Source organism: Hemiscyllium ocellatum, chromosome 20, assembly GCF_020745735.1.
Source record: "Hemiscyllium ocellatum isolate sHemOce1 chromosome 20, sHemOce1.pat.X.cur, whole genome shotgun sequence".
NCBI classification, from domain to species: Eukaryota; Metazoa; Chordata; class Chondrichthyes; order Orectolobiformes; family Hemiscylliidae; genus Hemiscyllium; species Hemiscyllium ocellatum.
In genome coordinates, this window is record NC_083420.1 from 24416983 (window position 1) to 24431761 (window position 14779).

The 14779-nt window shown below is 40.0% G+C and overlaps 1 protein-coding gene across 2 annotated transcripts in view; it reads left to right on the forward strand.

Moving 5' to 3' along the window:
* Positions 1–14779, forward strand: part of capn15 (calpain 15) — a 282315-nt gene that overhangs the window by 65506 nt on the left and 202030 nt on the right. The gene's annotated exons all lie outside the window — the stretch shown is intronic.

The following is a 14779-nucleotide window of genomic DNA, read 5'->3' on the forward strand; positions in this document are numbered from 1 at the left end:
AAAGGAATTCACTGATGTGCCGAGTGTGTCCGGCTTCTCTGGTGTTTGCTTCCACTTGTTGTGTACTTGGAACAGATGCTTGGTCTGATCAAACTGTAATTGTGCAGCAGCCTTGCTCTCTGTAGCTGTGAAAAAGTGACAGGCATTCAGCTCTTCAAAGTGCGACAAGCGTTCATTTCTCTCTGCATAAAACATGTGGACATTGAAGTTCACTGAGTTTGGATAGAATGGCTCCAAAGTTTCTCAACTGAATTTTTTTCTTGCGCAGTATTTTGTCACTTCATCATATGTTCAAGGTATAAACTAGAATCTCTGTTCTTTGCATACTCTTTACACTGAGATAAGCCTGAAGGGCACGATCTCCTTTTGAAGCTACAAATCTCCCATGGAAACTGCCTGGGAGCAGACACCAAAACACTATAACTGTCAAGCATATCCGCCTTCAGATCCAAGCATTAGTTCTTTCCATTTTAATCTAAAATTGACTACGCTTTAATTCTGTATCTTATGTTGAAGGCATGCTTATCAACATGTTTGCTTTGCCCTGGACATGTCGCAGTCTTCTCCATGTTTCTCTGTCTTATGCCAGGACCTCATTCCCTTTTCAAGTTATCCAGCATCAATATTCTTTTCTTTTCTCCTCCTCCTGTTTTTCTTTGAAATCTTCCCTCCTCAATGTCTCCTACTACTCTATTACCTCTCAAGGTGCAGACTGATGAGACTGTTTTCCTAATTTCTTTGTTCCTTTGCTCTCCTCAGCACTTTATGATTTGTCACTTTTTATGTCCAGTTGATAGTCTCAATTTTCCTCCAAACCTATGTTTCCAATCTATTTAGCAAGTTATTCTCCTCTTCCCGTAAGGTTCATATGTCATTTAAATGGAATAAAGCTCCATTGTTTTTGGATGGTGATAACAGTATCTGGGACATTGTGAGTATGACTGTCATAAAAGCTGTACTATTTTCTTTTTCTGTATTTTAAGGGCTAGAGAGCATGAATGCAGAAAGATGTACCTCACTGGGAAATCTAGATCCCAGGAGGCAGTCTCTGAATAAGGTACAAGCCAATTGGGACTGAGAAGATAAAGAGGTCCTTTACTCAGGCAATTCTCTACCTTGGCAGGCTGTAGAAACTCAGTCACTAAAAATGCTTGAGATAAAAATCATCAGATTTCTACATACAAATGACATCAAGGATATGGGAACAGCTAGAAAATAACATGAATGTAAATGATCACCCATGACGCATGTGAGGTTGAATAGCCTACTCCTGCTGTGATGTTTTTGTTGACACAGCCATCCTAACAGCTGTTAGTTTCCATTAAGAATGCAAGAATTTATCCCTCTCCCTTGCTCAGAGTGCTGAGGTCAATTACAGCAATTCAGTAGTTATTATTGCTAAGATGAAGTTATGCAGCACAAACCAGAGAACAAACCTCAGGAACCTTTCTGTAAGGCATAGCTTAGTATTGTATTGTGTAATAGCAGAGACAAGTGACTGTTGAGCAGTATTAGCTCAGGAATACATAAATGACTCTGTACTATATAAGCATAAGTCATTCTAGGTTTGAGGAAAGTACATTGAACAATGATTAGCCATAAATCATCAGCAAAGTTGTTGCTTGGGAGATTTTAACAACACTGCAGGCTTAATAAATGCTTAGATAATAATACTTGCTCAAACATACTCGTAGAAGTCCAGCAGTAGATCCTGAGATTTATTTTTACATTAGACACTTTTAATTTTGCTATTAACTTGGCCCTTAGTGTCTCATCAACCCTGTTATCACTCACAAGGTGAATTCATTTGTTGTTTCCTTCCAACACTTAAGCATTATTGTTGCAAGCACAACTTCTATTTGTAACAGCCACTAGTGTTATTAACGGCATAAATAAAAAGGGATTGGTAAATTAAATGCATGTGTTCTGCTACAGTATACATTGAGGAAAAACTAATATTTATGCACATTGCACTCAGGTAATATGTGTTCCCCAAGAAGATCGACAGAGCATTGATTGATGTAGTGTGCTGCTAATTACATTGCCGTTTGTTGATCGCAATGCAGAGACTTGTATAGCTACAGAACAGTAGGACTCCAGCTATTTGAGCATTTATAATATAACTTGAGTAAGATGATGGACAGTAATAGAGACCGATAACAGCTGTAGCACTTCACCTTCCATTGAAATACATGGAATTTGCAGCACAATGGCAGACAATTTTCAGCATTATTTATGATTATATTTCCGAAGTGCTTAATTGCCTGTTTGGTGTTTTTGGGCATCCTGAGGCCGTGCATGATGCCATTATAAATCTTCCTCGCTGTCTGCCCACCTGTCTACCCAGACATCCTCCTATTCCAAGCTCGTTTTAATGCTTGTCATGGGCCTCCCCTTACTTTCTTCTTGATGTATTTATCAAGCTTTGTTTAGCTATGGAGTTTAGTTAAATTGAGTAGTAAGTTTCATATGTGGCTCCAACTTTGAACATATTGAATGAGGGTGGCACAAGTTCATCCTCTGTCTCTTGTTTTAATCTCCTTCCTTTTCTCTAATGAGCATTTTGCTTGTTTTAAAAATTCAGTTGATCAGTGTTGCCTGTAGAGTTGATAAAGCAGCATTTGTAGTGTCACTTCAGACATCAGGTTTTGTTGTACTTTATCAGTACTTTGGATGCACTTAATTTTGGCAAACGTTGGAAGGCTGCCCCACATACTACAGTCCTGCATCAGGAATGGTCCATTCTGACACAGACCATCTCTGCTGGTGAGACTGTAAGCCACTTTTGCTAATAGCTTGCTGTTTTGGGTCTATTTGTAAATTCTATTCTGGACAGCTCAAACCAGGCAGTGTTTGTGCTACTTCAGTTCATCACAGCATTGACTACCATACCAAAGTAAAATGACTTGCGTTGACTGTAAAAGATACTAAATAAATTCACGTCTTTGTTTGCAGTGCAAGTCTTCCAGCACTGTCTGAGAAGATCTGAGGCTGGACCTTCTGTGAAATTATTGATGTCCCTTTAAAGCAACTGTTTGTGTTCCAGTGATGAAAGGTTCAAGCATAATGAATGGCTGATAACATCAATCTCACTGGAACACAGAAATGCACAAACAGGACACCTAATATTTTATTGAAATGTACTGGTGCTTTCTTGATAAAAATGACTGCATCACCTCAATATGAAAGCAATTTGCTCAGTCTTGCGATTGTGCAGTGGTAACACTTTAGCAAAGTTTTGACTTTAAAGAAAAAGTCACCTTGTTTCATGGAAGTCTTTTGTAAGTTGCCTATGCAACTGTAGGAACAATACTTTGGTTGGATAGTGTCTAAGCAGGAGACCAGTATATGTGACTAAATGATGCATTATGTGTTGAAGTGCTGAGCAGCTGATCTCAATGTCCTCTGTTGCTTTCTGCATAGCCAGAAAGCCCACATGGCTATCTTGAAGTGAAAGAGAATACTTGAAAGTTGGAGCAAATAGTGCACAGTGTGTGACAGAACTCCAGAGAGTCCGGGAAAGTTGAATATGGTCTGAATTCCAAAAGGAACTTGTTGGATTTTTGATTATGTTTAAAAGAGATGAAGCAAGTATGATTCATGTTATCACAAGACTCTTTTTTTTGCCCTTTTAAAATACAAAATGTCTTGATTGTATATTTTTAATGGTGTGAACCTTTTTCATTAGCAGTGCAATATAATGGATTGACCTTGTCAAAAAGAGTGACCTTATTTGCAAGCATGAAATTTTGATGTCTTTATTCCAGCTGAAGTTTGTTCATGTTTGTCCAGCAGTATTGCTGTCAGTGGTCATCCTTCTTCCAGATCTGAGAGCCACCCTGGGTGGTATTTTCCCCGTTATGTGACTCCTAACCAGGGAAGGATAATCAATGAGAATAACAGTCTAGTTACTCTTGGATGACTTTTTTTGTGTGATTTACGTTTGCATTTGGAATACACTCACATTACACACGTGCACACGCACACACTTGCATGCACAATATCTCTCTCACATGCATGCACACATTCTCACGTGCACACATTCTCTCATGCATATTCTGTCTCTCGCACACAAACTCTCTCTCACACACACAGTCTCTCTTGTGCATATACTCACCAAAGCGTTACACAGCACCCTGTGTAAAATCACCTTAATTTGTCAACCTTCCTTGGTTGTCAGGACTTTAAGACTAATCTTCACATTGGTGTGAACAAACATGAGTTAAAGCAAAGGGGTGTCAGATGTTTTGTTTTCATTTCAAAAAAAGAATTATTTCATTACTCAAAATATATTGGCTATGTGAGTTTAGACAGGAAAGGGTGTTTGTCTGGGTGGTGGGGGTGTTTGAAGGTGAGAAGTCATGTAACACAGCATGTCCTATATGAGTTTGCACCACATGCTATGCTTGTAAATGTATCCCTGAAGAGCAGTAACTCAGTTTGCTGGAATGGGTTCAAGTCTTCATATTTTAAACTGATACCAAGACTGCAACACAGCCTGAAGAATTGGACCAAAGCCTTCAGTATTGCTCCACCAACTGGAACAAATGAATTTGGAGGAGCAGAGAGCCATCTCTCAGTGTGAGTTTGATCCTATGCATGACTTTCACTATGCTCTGAGCAAATGCTTTACACAGACTGATCAGAATTACAAACACTTATAAATGGTATTCAGTTTAGGATTTTAAGATGTAAAATTGTTTACGTTTGAAGTAGTGTGCTTTCCTTTATTGGACAGAGTATTGAGTATAGGAGTTGGGAGGTTATATTGTGGCTGTACAGGATATTGGTTAGGCCACTATTGGAATATTGTGAGCAATTCTGGTCTCCCTCCTATCAGAAGAATGTTTTGAAACTTGAAAGGGTTCAGAAAAGATTTAGAAGGATGTTGCCAGGGTTGGAGGGTTTGAGCCACGGAGAGGCTGAATAGGCTCGGGCTGTTTTCCCTGGAGCATTGGAGGCTGAGGGGTGACTTTATGGAGCTTTATAAAATAATGAGGGGATAGGGTAAATAGACAATGTCTTTTCCCTGGAGTGAGGGAGTTCAGAACTAGATAGCATAGATTTAAAAGGGACCTAAGGAGCAATTTTTTCGTGCAGAGGATCATGTGAATATGGAATGAGCTACCAGAGGAAGTGGTAGAGACTGATAAAATTAAAACATTTTAAAAGGCATCTGGGTGGGTATATGAATAGGAAGGGTTTGGAGGGCTATGGGCCAAGTGCTGACAGATGGGTCTGAATTACGTTGAGATATCTGGTTGGCATGGACCAATTGGGCCAAAGGCTGTGTTTCTGTGCTGTACATCTCTATGACTCTACGCTGTGCATGGTATTCCATTAACCTTGTGTCCAGTAAGGAGTAGACTGATAAGAGGTAGGGACAACAAAGGGAGCATCAGGGGATGCAATTGGTTGGGGGGAGGAGAAGGAACCCATGGAGAGTTGGAAGAAAAAGGCTGCATTTGGGTTGTGGGAAGGTGGGGATGAAGAAGGATGCCATTGGGGGGGATAGTGTTTGGTTCTCAGGAAAAGGAGGTGAATGTTGTTCCTGGGGGCTGAGGGGAGTGAGGAGAGGGATGTAGAGTGAATTGCGGGGTTAATTTAGTAGCTACTCGGGCGTTAGACTAGGTATTTCTGTGGTAAATGGATGCTTCTGGAGAGTTCCAAACATGGAAGAATTGCCCAACTGAACCTTCAACTTCCTGGGCAGTTCCTTCATAACCTGCCATGATGGAGCTTCTATGTGTCTCTCTCAGACACACACATTGCTGAATCACTTTATACAACTACTAATGATAGGTACCCCATTATACATGGCATTAATTGCTGTTGCTGTTCACATATCAGAATCTTTTTATTTAAGATCTTTGACAAATATGTTTTTCATTCAATTATTGAGGTTTTACATTTTGAAAGCCTTTCTAAATCTTTTACATATCAATCTGTTGTTTGAATGTATATTTTCAAAATACCAGGGCATTGTCTGGTGCGAGGAATTACAAAGATCAAGGCAGAATCAAAACATTGTTTTGACTTTCAGATTATGGGCCATATGTTATTATTGAATGTTAATGTTTAGGTAAAAACAGTTTATCTCCAATAGTTGGATTGAGAATGAAGGACCTTTAAAGGTTCACTGGAGGAAATTTAGGAAAAAGGATCTTCATACAGAATTGAGGGGTGGTGGAATTCATTTCCAGGCTAAGTGGGTGTGGCAAAAAGTTTAGAGCTTGTGCAATTGTAGAAAGATGGCTTTATCTTGGACTCCAATCCCCTTACAACAGAGACCAACATTCTACTTGCCTTCTCAGTTGCTTGCAGTATCTGCACACTGATTTCTGTATTCCTTCTGTGTATTTCACCAAATCCTCTGAATGCAATATTTTGAAGTTTTGTCTTTTTTAAAAAAAAATTGCTTTCCCATTCTTATTACAAAACTGAATAACTTAACACATTTCTACACAGAATTCCATCTGTCACCTTTGTATCCACTCACTTAAAATGTCTGTTTCTTTGCAGCTTCTTTGTGCTCACTTCACAGCCTGCACTCCCACCAAGCTTTATATTATCATAAAATGTAGATATATTACTGTTTTGTCACTTAAGAACTTTAGAATATAAAAAACTGAAGCCCTAGCACTGATCCTTGCAGGTTACAACCACCCAACTTGGAAAGTACCCAGCTTAATCTGATTCTTCGCTTGTTCATGAGCAAATCCTCTATCTATGCTCATATATTAACTAACTTCATGAGCCCTTGTCTTACCTATTAACATTTATGCACTTTAATAGATGCCTTTTGGAAATTCAAAGTATCCTACATCTGGTTTAATTTTATCTAACCTACTAGATATATCCTCAACTAAACCAATAAATTTAACAAACATTATTTTTCTTCATAATACCATAATGACTTTGATCATATGATGTTCTAAGTGCATTGTTAAGACTTCCTTAATCAATTTTAGCTCTTTTCTGACGACCAATGTCAGGCTAATTGGCTTATTGTTCTCAGTTTTCTCTTTCTTTCCTCCTTTCTTGAACAGAATTTTAAAATTTACTATTAGCAAAATGACTAATCATTCCAGAAGATGCTTCCCAAATTTTTTCCTAGTGTGCCCCAATTTTGAGGTATTAAAAACTATTGCAACCCCTTGATGGTGATGGTATGTGGTGGGTGGGTTGGGGAGAGAGGAGGAGGAGAAGATGTATTAGTGCAGGGGGAATATGGATGGTGGTCACCATTCCAAAATTTCAGCATATGACCCCACGTGAGGTCCAGGTGTCCACTTTGGGAAGATCTGTTGTTGAATTTAGGGAATTTTGAAAAATCAAAACTGGGACGTTCACTGTTTCTGCCACTGACTCCTTTTTAAAATCTAGGATGACTTCATTTGGTTTGACTTATTGTTGTCACATGTACCTAAGTATAGTGAAAAGTTTTGTTTTGCCTGCAGTACAGGTAGATCATAATATGCAAAGACATACAGATTATAAAGTATTTAAACAGAGCGAAGCATACAAATTTATGGCTGCACCAGAGATGCATAAAAGCGAGATCAGAGAGGTTCCATTCAACAGTCAAATAAGAGCAGGGAAGAAGCTGTTCTTGAACATGTTGGTATGTGTGTTTCATCTTTTGTAACATCTGCATGATATAAAAGGCTGGAAGAGAAGATAACCAGGGTGGGAGGAGCCTGAGATGACTACTTTTCTGCAGCAATGAGAAGTGTAGATGGAGTCCATGGATGGGAGGTTGGCTTGTGTGATGGTCTGGGCTGCGTTCACAACTTTTTGTAGTTTGGAGCAGTTGTCGTACCAAGCCGTGATGCCCCCAGATAGAATGCTAGATGAAGGCCATAAGGTCCTGAGAATTTGTTCGATTTTAGTCCCTGAAGTTTCTCCATTGCATTTCGATGATATTAATCGTCATAATTTTGTCACTGTTAATTGTCAATAAAATTTATGCGATCTTGTATGCAATTTATGGCTTCTACAGTGAGAACAGGCATAAAATATTTTGCTCAATGTCCTACCGTTTCCTTGTCTCTCTGATCATTTATCCTAATCCCACTTGTAGAAGATTGATGCCTGCTCTAAGCTACTCAAATTGCAAAAGCTCTTACATTCTATTTGCGTATTCCTAGCTCTCTCCTGTGGTGATGGCATTTCCTGTTCTTTTTCTCAGGAGGTGGTAGATGGGGTCTAACTCTATGTGTAGACCCCATCTACCACCCCCTGAGAAAAAGAACAGGAAATAACATCACAGGAAATGGCATTATCAACCCAAAGAAATGCTAACATATAAATAGAAAGCAGGAATCATCAGCAGTGTTTCGCCCGGAGGCCCACTGAAAATGTTACCTAGTAGAGTGACAAACGTCTGGAAATGAACCGTTCAGCTCAGCGATTTTGTGTGAAATTTCCTATCCTTTTTGCTCACAGAATCACAACATGCTAATATTGTATACAGCAGGTAATAGAGAACACCAATTAAATGTTATCATTTCATAAAAATAGGGAACTTTTATAAACATGTTCAACTACATTTGGAATAATGTGATCACTTTATCTTTAATGATAGTTGTTGTATTTATCCTCTCCTCCTTTTGCCTTTCGATTACTTAGTATTCATGGGATACAGTTAGTGAAGACTGATTGATAGAGTCATAGAGGTGCTCAGCATGGAAACAGACCCTTCGGTTCTAACTTGTCCATACCGATGAGACGTCCCATTTGCCAGCACCTGACCCATATCCCTCTAAACCTTTCCTATACATATACCCTTTCAGCTGCCTTTTAAATGTTGTAATTGTACCAGCCTCCACCACTTCCTCTGGCATTTCATTCCATAAATGCACCACCCTCTGCGTGAAAAAGTTGTCCCTTATGTCCCTTTTTATATCTTTCATCTCTCACCCTAAACCTATGCCCTCTAGTTCTGGACTCCTCCACCCCAGGGAAAAGACCTTGTCTATTTACCCTATCCATGCCCCTCATGATTTATAAACCTCTATAAGGTCACCCCTCAGCTTCTGTGCTCCAGGAAAATATCCCCAGCCTATTCAGCCTCTCAGAGTTATACAGATGTACAGCACAGAAACAGACCCTTCGGTCCAACCCGTTCATGCCGATCAGATATCCCAACCCAATCTAGTCCCACCTGCCAGCACCTGGTCCATATCCCTCCAAACCCTTCCTATTCGTATGCCCATCCAAATGCCTTTTAAATGTTGCAATTGTGCCAGCCTCCATCACTTCCTCTGGCAGCTCATTCCATACACGTACCACCCTTTGTGTGAAAAAGTTGCCCCGTAGGTCCCTTTTATATCTTTCCACTCTCCCCCTAAACCTATGCCCTCTAGTTCTGGACTCCCCTCCCTTTAGCTCACATCCTCCAACCCTGGCAACTCTGTAAATCTTTTCTGAACCCTTTCAAGTTTCACAACAGCCTGCTGATAGAAGGGAGAAAGAATTGCATACAATATTCCAAAGCTGGCCTAACCAATGTCCTGTACAGCCACAACATGACCTTTCAATTCCTATACTCAATAGTCTGACCAATAATGGAAAGTCTACCAAATGCCGCCTTCACTATCCTATCTAACTGCGACTCCACTTTCAAGGAGCTATGAATCTGCGCACGGAGGTCTCTTAGTTCAGCAACACTCCCTCGGACACTTACCATTAACTGTATAAGTGTATAAGTCCTGCTCTGATTTGCTTTTCCAAAGTGCATTTGCTTAAATTAAACTCCATCTGTCACTCCTCAGCCCATTTGGCCCATCTGATCAAGATCTCATTGTAATCTGAGATAACCTTCTTCACTGTACACTACACCTCCAATTTTGGTGTCATCTGTAAACTTACTAACTATACCTCTTATGTTCAGATCCAAATCGTTTATATACATGACAAAAAGCAGTGGACCCAGCACTGATCCTTGTGGCACTCCATTGGTCACAGACCTCCAGTATGAAAAGCAGCCCTCCACCACCACCCTCTGTCTTCTACCTTTTGAGCCAATTCTGTATCCAAATGGCTAGTTCATCTTGTATTCAGTGAGGTCTAACCTTGCTAACCAGTCTCCCAAGGGGAGCATTGTCGAAAGCCTTACAGAAATCCATATAGATCACGTCCACCGCTCTGCCCTCATCAATCCTTTTTGTTACTTCTTCAAAAAACACAGTCAAGTTTGTGAGACATGATTTCCCACACCCAAAACCTAATCAGTCCTTGCTTTTCCAAATACATGTAAATCCTGTCCCTCAGGATTCCATCCATCAACTTGCTCACCGCCAATGTTGAACTCACTGGTCTATAGTTCCCTGGCTTTTCCTTACCAGTTTTCTTAAATAATGGTACCACATTAGCCAATCTCCAGTCTTCCAGCACCTCACTTGTGACTATCGATGATACAAATATCTGAGCAAAGGGCCCAGCAATCACTTCTTTAGCTTCCCACGGAGTTCTCAGGTACACCTGATCGGGTCCTGGGGATTTATCCACGTTTATGCATTTATGCAGCCGGCACTACCACCTCTGTTATATGGGCACTTTTCAATATGTCATCATCTATTTCCCTACATTCTATATCTCCCATATCCTTCTCCACAGTAAACACTGATGCAAAATACTTGTTTAGTATCTCCCCCATCTCTTGTGGCTCCACACAAAGATTGCCTTACTGATCTTTGATGGGCTCTATTCTCTCCCTAGTTATCCTTTTGTCCTTAATGTATTTGTAAAAACCCTTTGGATTATCCTTAACTGTATTTGCCAACGCTATCTTATGTCCCCTTTTTGCCCTCCTGATTTCCCTCTTGAGTAGAAAGGCAGTAGGAATATACATTTCTAAGAATTCACTCGATCTCTCCTGTCTATACATGACATATGCTTCCTTCTTTTTCTTAACCAAATGCTCAATTTGTCTAGTCATCCAGCGTTCCCTACACCGTACCAGCCTTTCCTTTCACCCTAACAGGAATATAATGTCTCTGAACTCTTGTTATTGTATTTTTGAAGGCTTCCCATTTTCCAGCCATCCCTATTCTCACAAACAACTGCCCCCAATCAGCTGTTGAAGGTTCTTGCCTAGTACTGTCAAAATTGGAGTATTTATTTAACTTCTTTACCATCTCATGGTTCCCATTTTTATTTTCCCCAGCCTCCCAGCCTGTGTTTACTTTGGCCTCCCTCTGTTTCTTTTTATTAATTTGAAGAGGTTTCTGTATGTATTGATATTACTTGCAAAGTTTATTTAAAGTTTTTCTTCTCCCTCTCTTCTTTCTGATTGTTTGTTTTTTTGTTGGTTTTTAAAGCTTTCCCATCATCTGGCTTACCACTAATCATACATTTAGGTTTTGCACAGTTCTTTCAACGCAAGTTGCTCACTCTCAAACTGAACGCTGAATTCTGCCGTAATGTATACTTTTTCTGTCGTCTTCCTTTTATTTCTTTTCTCCACCAATGTAGATTCTATATCTTTCAATCCGAGCGAATTTCTTGCTGTCACATTCAGGCTAGCAAAGCTATAAAACCACCGTTTACTCGCACCTATTTTTTCAAAACGTGTCACACCCCTGAATATTTAGTTTCCAGCTTTGATCCCCTCGCAACCTTGTAATGGCTATACGATCATAGCCTGTATTTGTGCTGTTAATTTATTTATTTTGTTCTGAATACTAAATGTATTCATTTAAAGAATCCTTGATTTTTGCCTTTTTAACATTTTTCCCCACCGTTGAACCAATTTACTGTTGTTTTTCTATGTTTGTATACTCTGTCTCTTCCTGTTTGTCTCTGGGTATCATTATGCAAATAGCTGTCCTGTAAAATTGTCTTGTAAGCCTATATTTCCCCTCTCAGAGACCCTGCTCTCCTAATTAGTTCAAAGCCCTCTATAGCATTAACTGTTTAATTCTAACAAACCTGGCGAAAGATATCTCCACCTGCATAGTTATCATGTGGAGATAACAACTGGGATGTCCCCATGGCTGACTAGCATACTGAAGAATGGCTGCTTGGGATCTGGGCTGTGCACAGGAAATTGCACCCCATTAATGAGTTAGTGACTCAAGGAAGTGGAAAAAATTGTTTAAATCAAGTGTAGCAATCTCTTCTTTTTAATACTACACCTGGAATCTTTGCTCTGAATATTTGTAATAATCATACTGTGGAATATTATTAATATTGAAGAATTATGCCAGGACATTCACCTGATAAAAAGCCTAGAATATTTCTTGAGCAATTGTTCTTACTACATCACTGGAGATTGATGTGCTTGATCCTGTCTAAACCAATTTCTCCTGAATTAAAGAGACTGCTGAATAAAAGCAGTCATACTTACTACACGATGATGAATGGTAATGATGATGATGTGTGAAATTGGCCTGGAATTTTCAGGCTCATGAATTTAAAAAAGACATGCGATTGGAAAGCTTGACTGTGTACTAAACTTGTGGAGCTGTGTTAGTGAGACTTAAGAGGGTAACACTCAGGGTCTATCTTTATAGCAATTGAGACTGCTGAAACCCTTGACAGAGATGATTTCAGGGGTTTGCTTGGATCAGGATGGAAGAGATACAGAACTTCCACTGTTTTTCCCCAACCAAAGATTTATGGTGACTGACTTCAATTTGGATAGCAGGGGTAATTATTTTATTCAGAGGAAGATCCCCCAAGAGCAATAAGGTGACGAGGTAAGTGTATAGTTTGCATGCAGTTGAGAAGGGGCCTTTGACAAGCACATCAGGCAAATTCCCTGCTCTTCAAATAGAGACAAGGAGTCAGAAGCATTCAGTTAAAGCAATGGCGCAGGGAGCTGGGCTCAGAGTTTCAAGTCCCATAATTCTGTGCCAGGAATTGTGGATTTGAAGGAAGTATTTGATTTCTGCCACTAGATCGAGCAGTGTGATACACAATATGCACTTTGTGCCTCCCATCGGCAATGGAACAGCTCATCATTTCTGTACTAAATGTATTTGAGTATTTACCTTCAGGAGCTAAAATCTCTGTACTAGCACTACTTCATTTTTTTTTGCCTGTCCTTTCTCACCACTCTATTTCAAATGTTCTACAAATTGATTTGACAAAAAGACTGCAGTTTACCTCCTTTCTGTAGTTTTTCCATTGCTTAGTGAGTTAATATAATTTAACCAGAAAGTAGAGTAGAGTAGCTTTTATTTGTCATTTCTACCATATGCACCTGATACAGTAAAAATGAGATAGTGTTCCTCCAGTGTCGAGGGTGCTACATTGACAGCACAAACTGCACAATAGTACATGGCATAAAATGCATAAGAAGTGCAAAACACGAAAGTTACAGTGTAACCGAAGAATGACAGACATCTTTCTAGCAGCAATACGAAAGAATTTCAGATGGGAGAGAGTCTGATGATATTGTGTTAAGGAGCCTGATGGCTTGGGGGAATAAACTGTTATACAGTCTGACCGTGACAGACCATATGCTCCGGTATCTTCTGCCAGATGGCAGGAGGGAGAAGAGTTTGAGTGAGGGGGGGTCTTCCACAATGCTCTTAGCCTTTCAGATGCACCATGTGAAGTAAATGCCTGTAGTGGAGGGAAGAGCGACCCTGATGATCTTCTCAGCTGTCCTCACTATCCGTTGTAGAGTCTTACAATCTGAGACAGCTCAGTTCCCGAACGAGGCAGTGGTGCAGCAGCTCAGGGTAGTTTTAATGAACCCTCTAGAATGTAGTGAGGATGGTGGGTTGGGAGGTGGGCTTTCCTCAGCCTACGCAGAAAGTAGAGATGCTGCTGGGCTTTCTTGGCTATGGAGTTGGTGTTGAGGGTCCAGGTGAAATTCTCCATCAGGGATACGCCAAGAAATTTGGTACTGTTCATGATCTCCATGGGGGATCCGTCAATGTACAGCAGACAGTGGTTGCTCTGAGCCCTCCTGAAGTCAACAACCATCTCTTTCCTTTTGTCGACGTTCTGAGACAGGTTGTTGGCTCTGCACCAGTCCGTTAACCACTGCAGCTCCTCTCTGTATGCTGACTTGTTGTTCCTAAACTGGAAATTTTAGCAAGCATTGTCAACTGTTGGCCTGTCTTCATTCTGTGCATTTCTGGTGGTTATCGTAAGATTTTAACTCTCAAAAGCAATATAAGAATATTGGTGTTTGGAAGTGGTCAGTGTTTTCAAATGGAAGCTCTTTTCATTTATAAGGCCTCAGAAGCAATTTATCCAGTGCCTATTTGGGAAGCGTTCTTACTCAGTACCGTGTTTATTTATTTTAATGCTTTTTTTCTTTTGCCTTTTTATTTCTTGTCTGTTTTTCTATTTTTCAGTGTTTGCCTCATGCCCTCATCTATTCCCTCTCTCTTTCGCCCACTCCTCCTTTGAACTTGCTGTGCCCTGTTATGTGTTTGCCTCCGGCTCTTTTCAATTATTGTTTGCTTCTGCTGTTCTCTGACCTCATCGTCCCATCTTTTTTATACTTTTGTGTTCCCTTTTTCCTCATTTCTTGGTCTGTCAGACCTTTCCCCCCCTTCTCCCTCTCTTTTTTTGCTCTGTGCTGCCTAGACTTTCTCATTTCTGGTTGAACCTATTGCCCCTTCTCTTTGCCTGCATGGTAACTGTGATTCTCTAGAGTTCTTGTTCTTTCTCTTTCCTTCCCACTTTGATTGAAATAAAATACTAGATGATATTCAGCAACACCAAATTATCTGTTCTTAATTTCCATCTTTCCTTATGGAGAAATGTAATTATTTGTTGGGGAAGCATGAACATAGAAAACCTCACTAGGAAT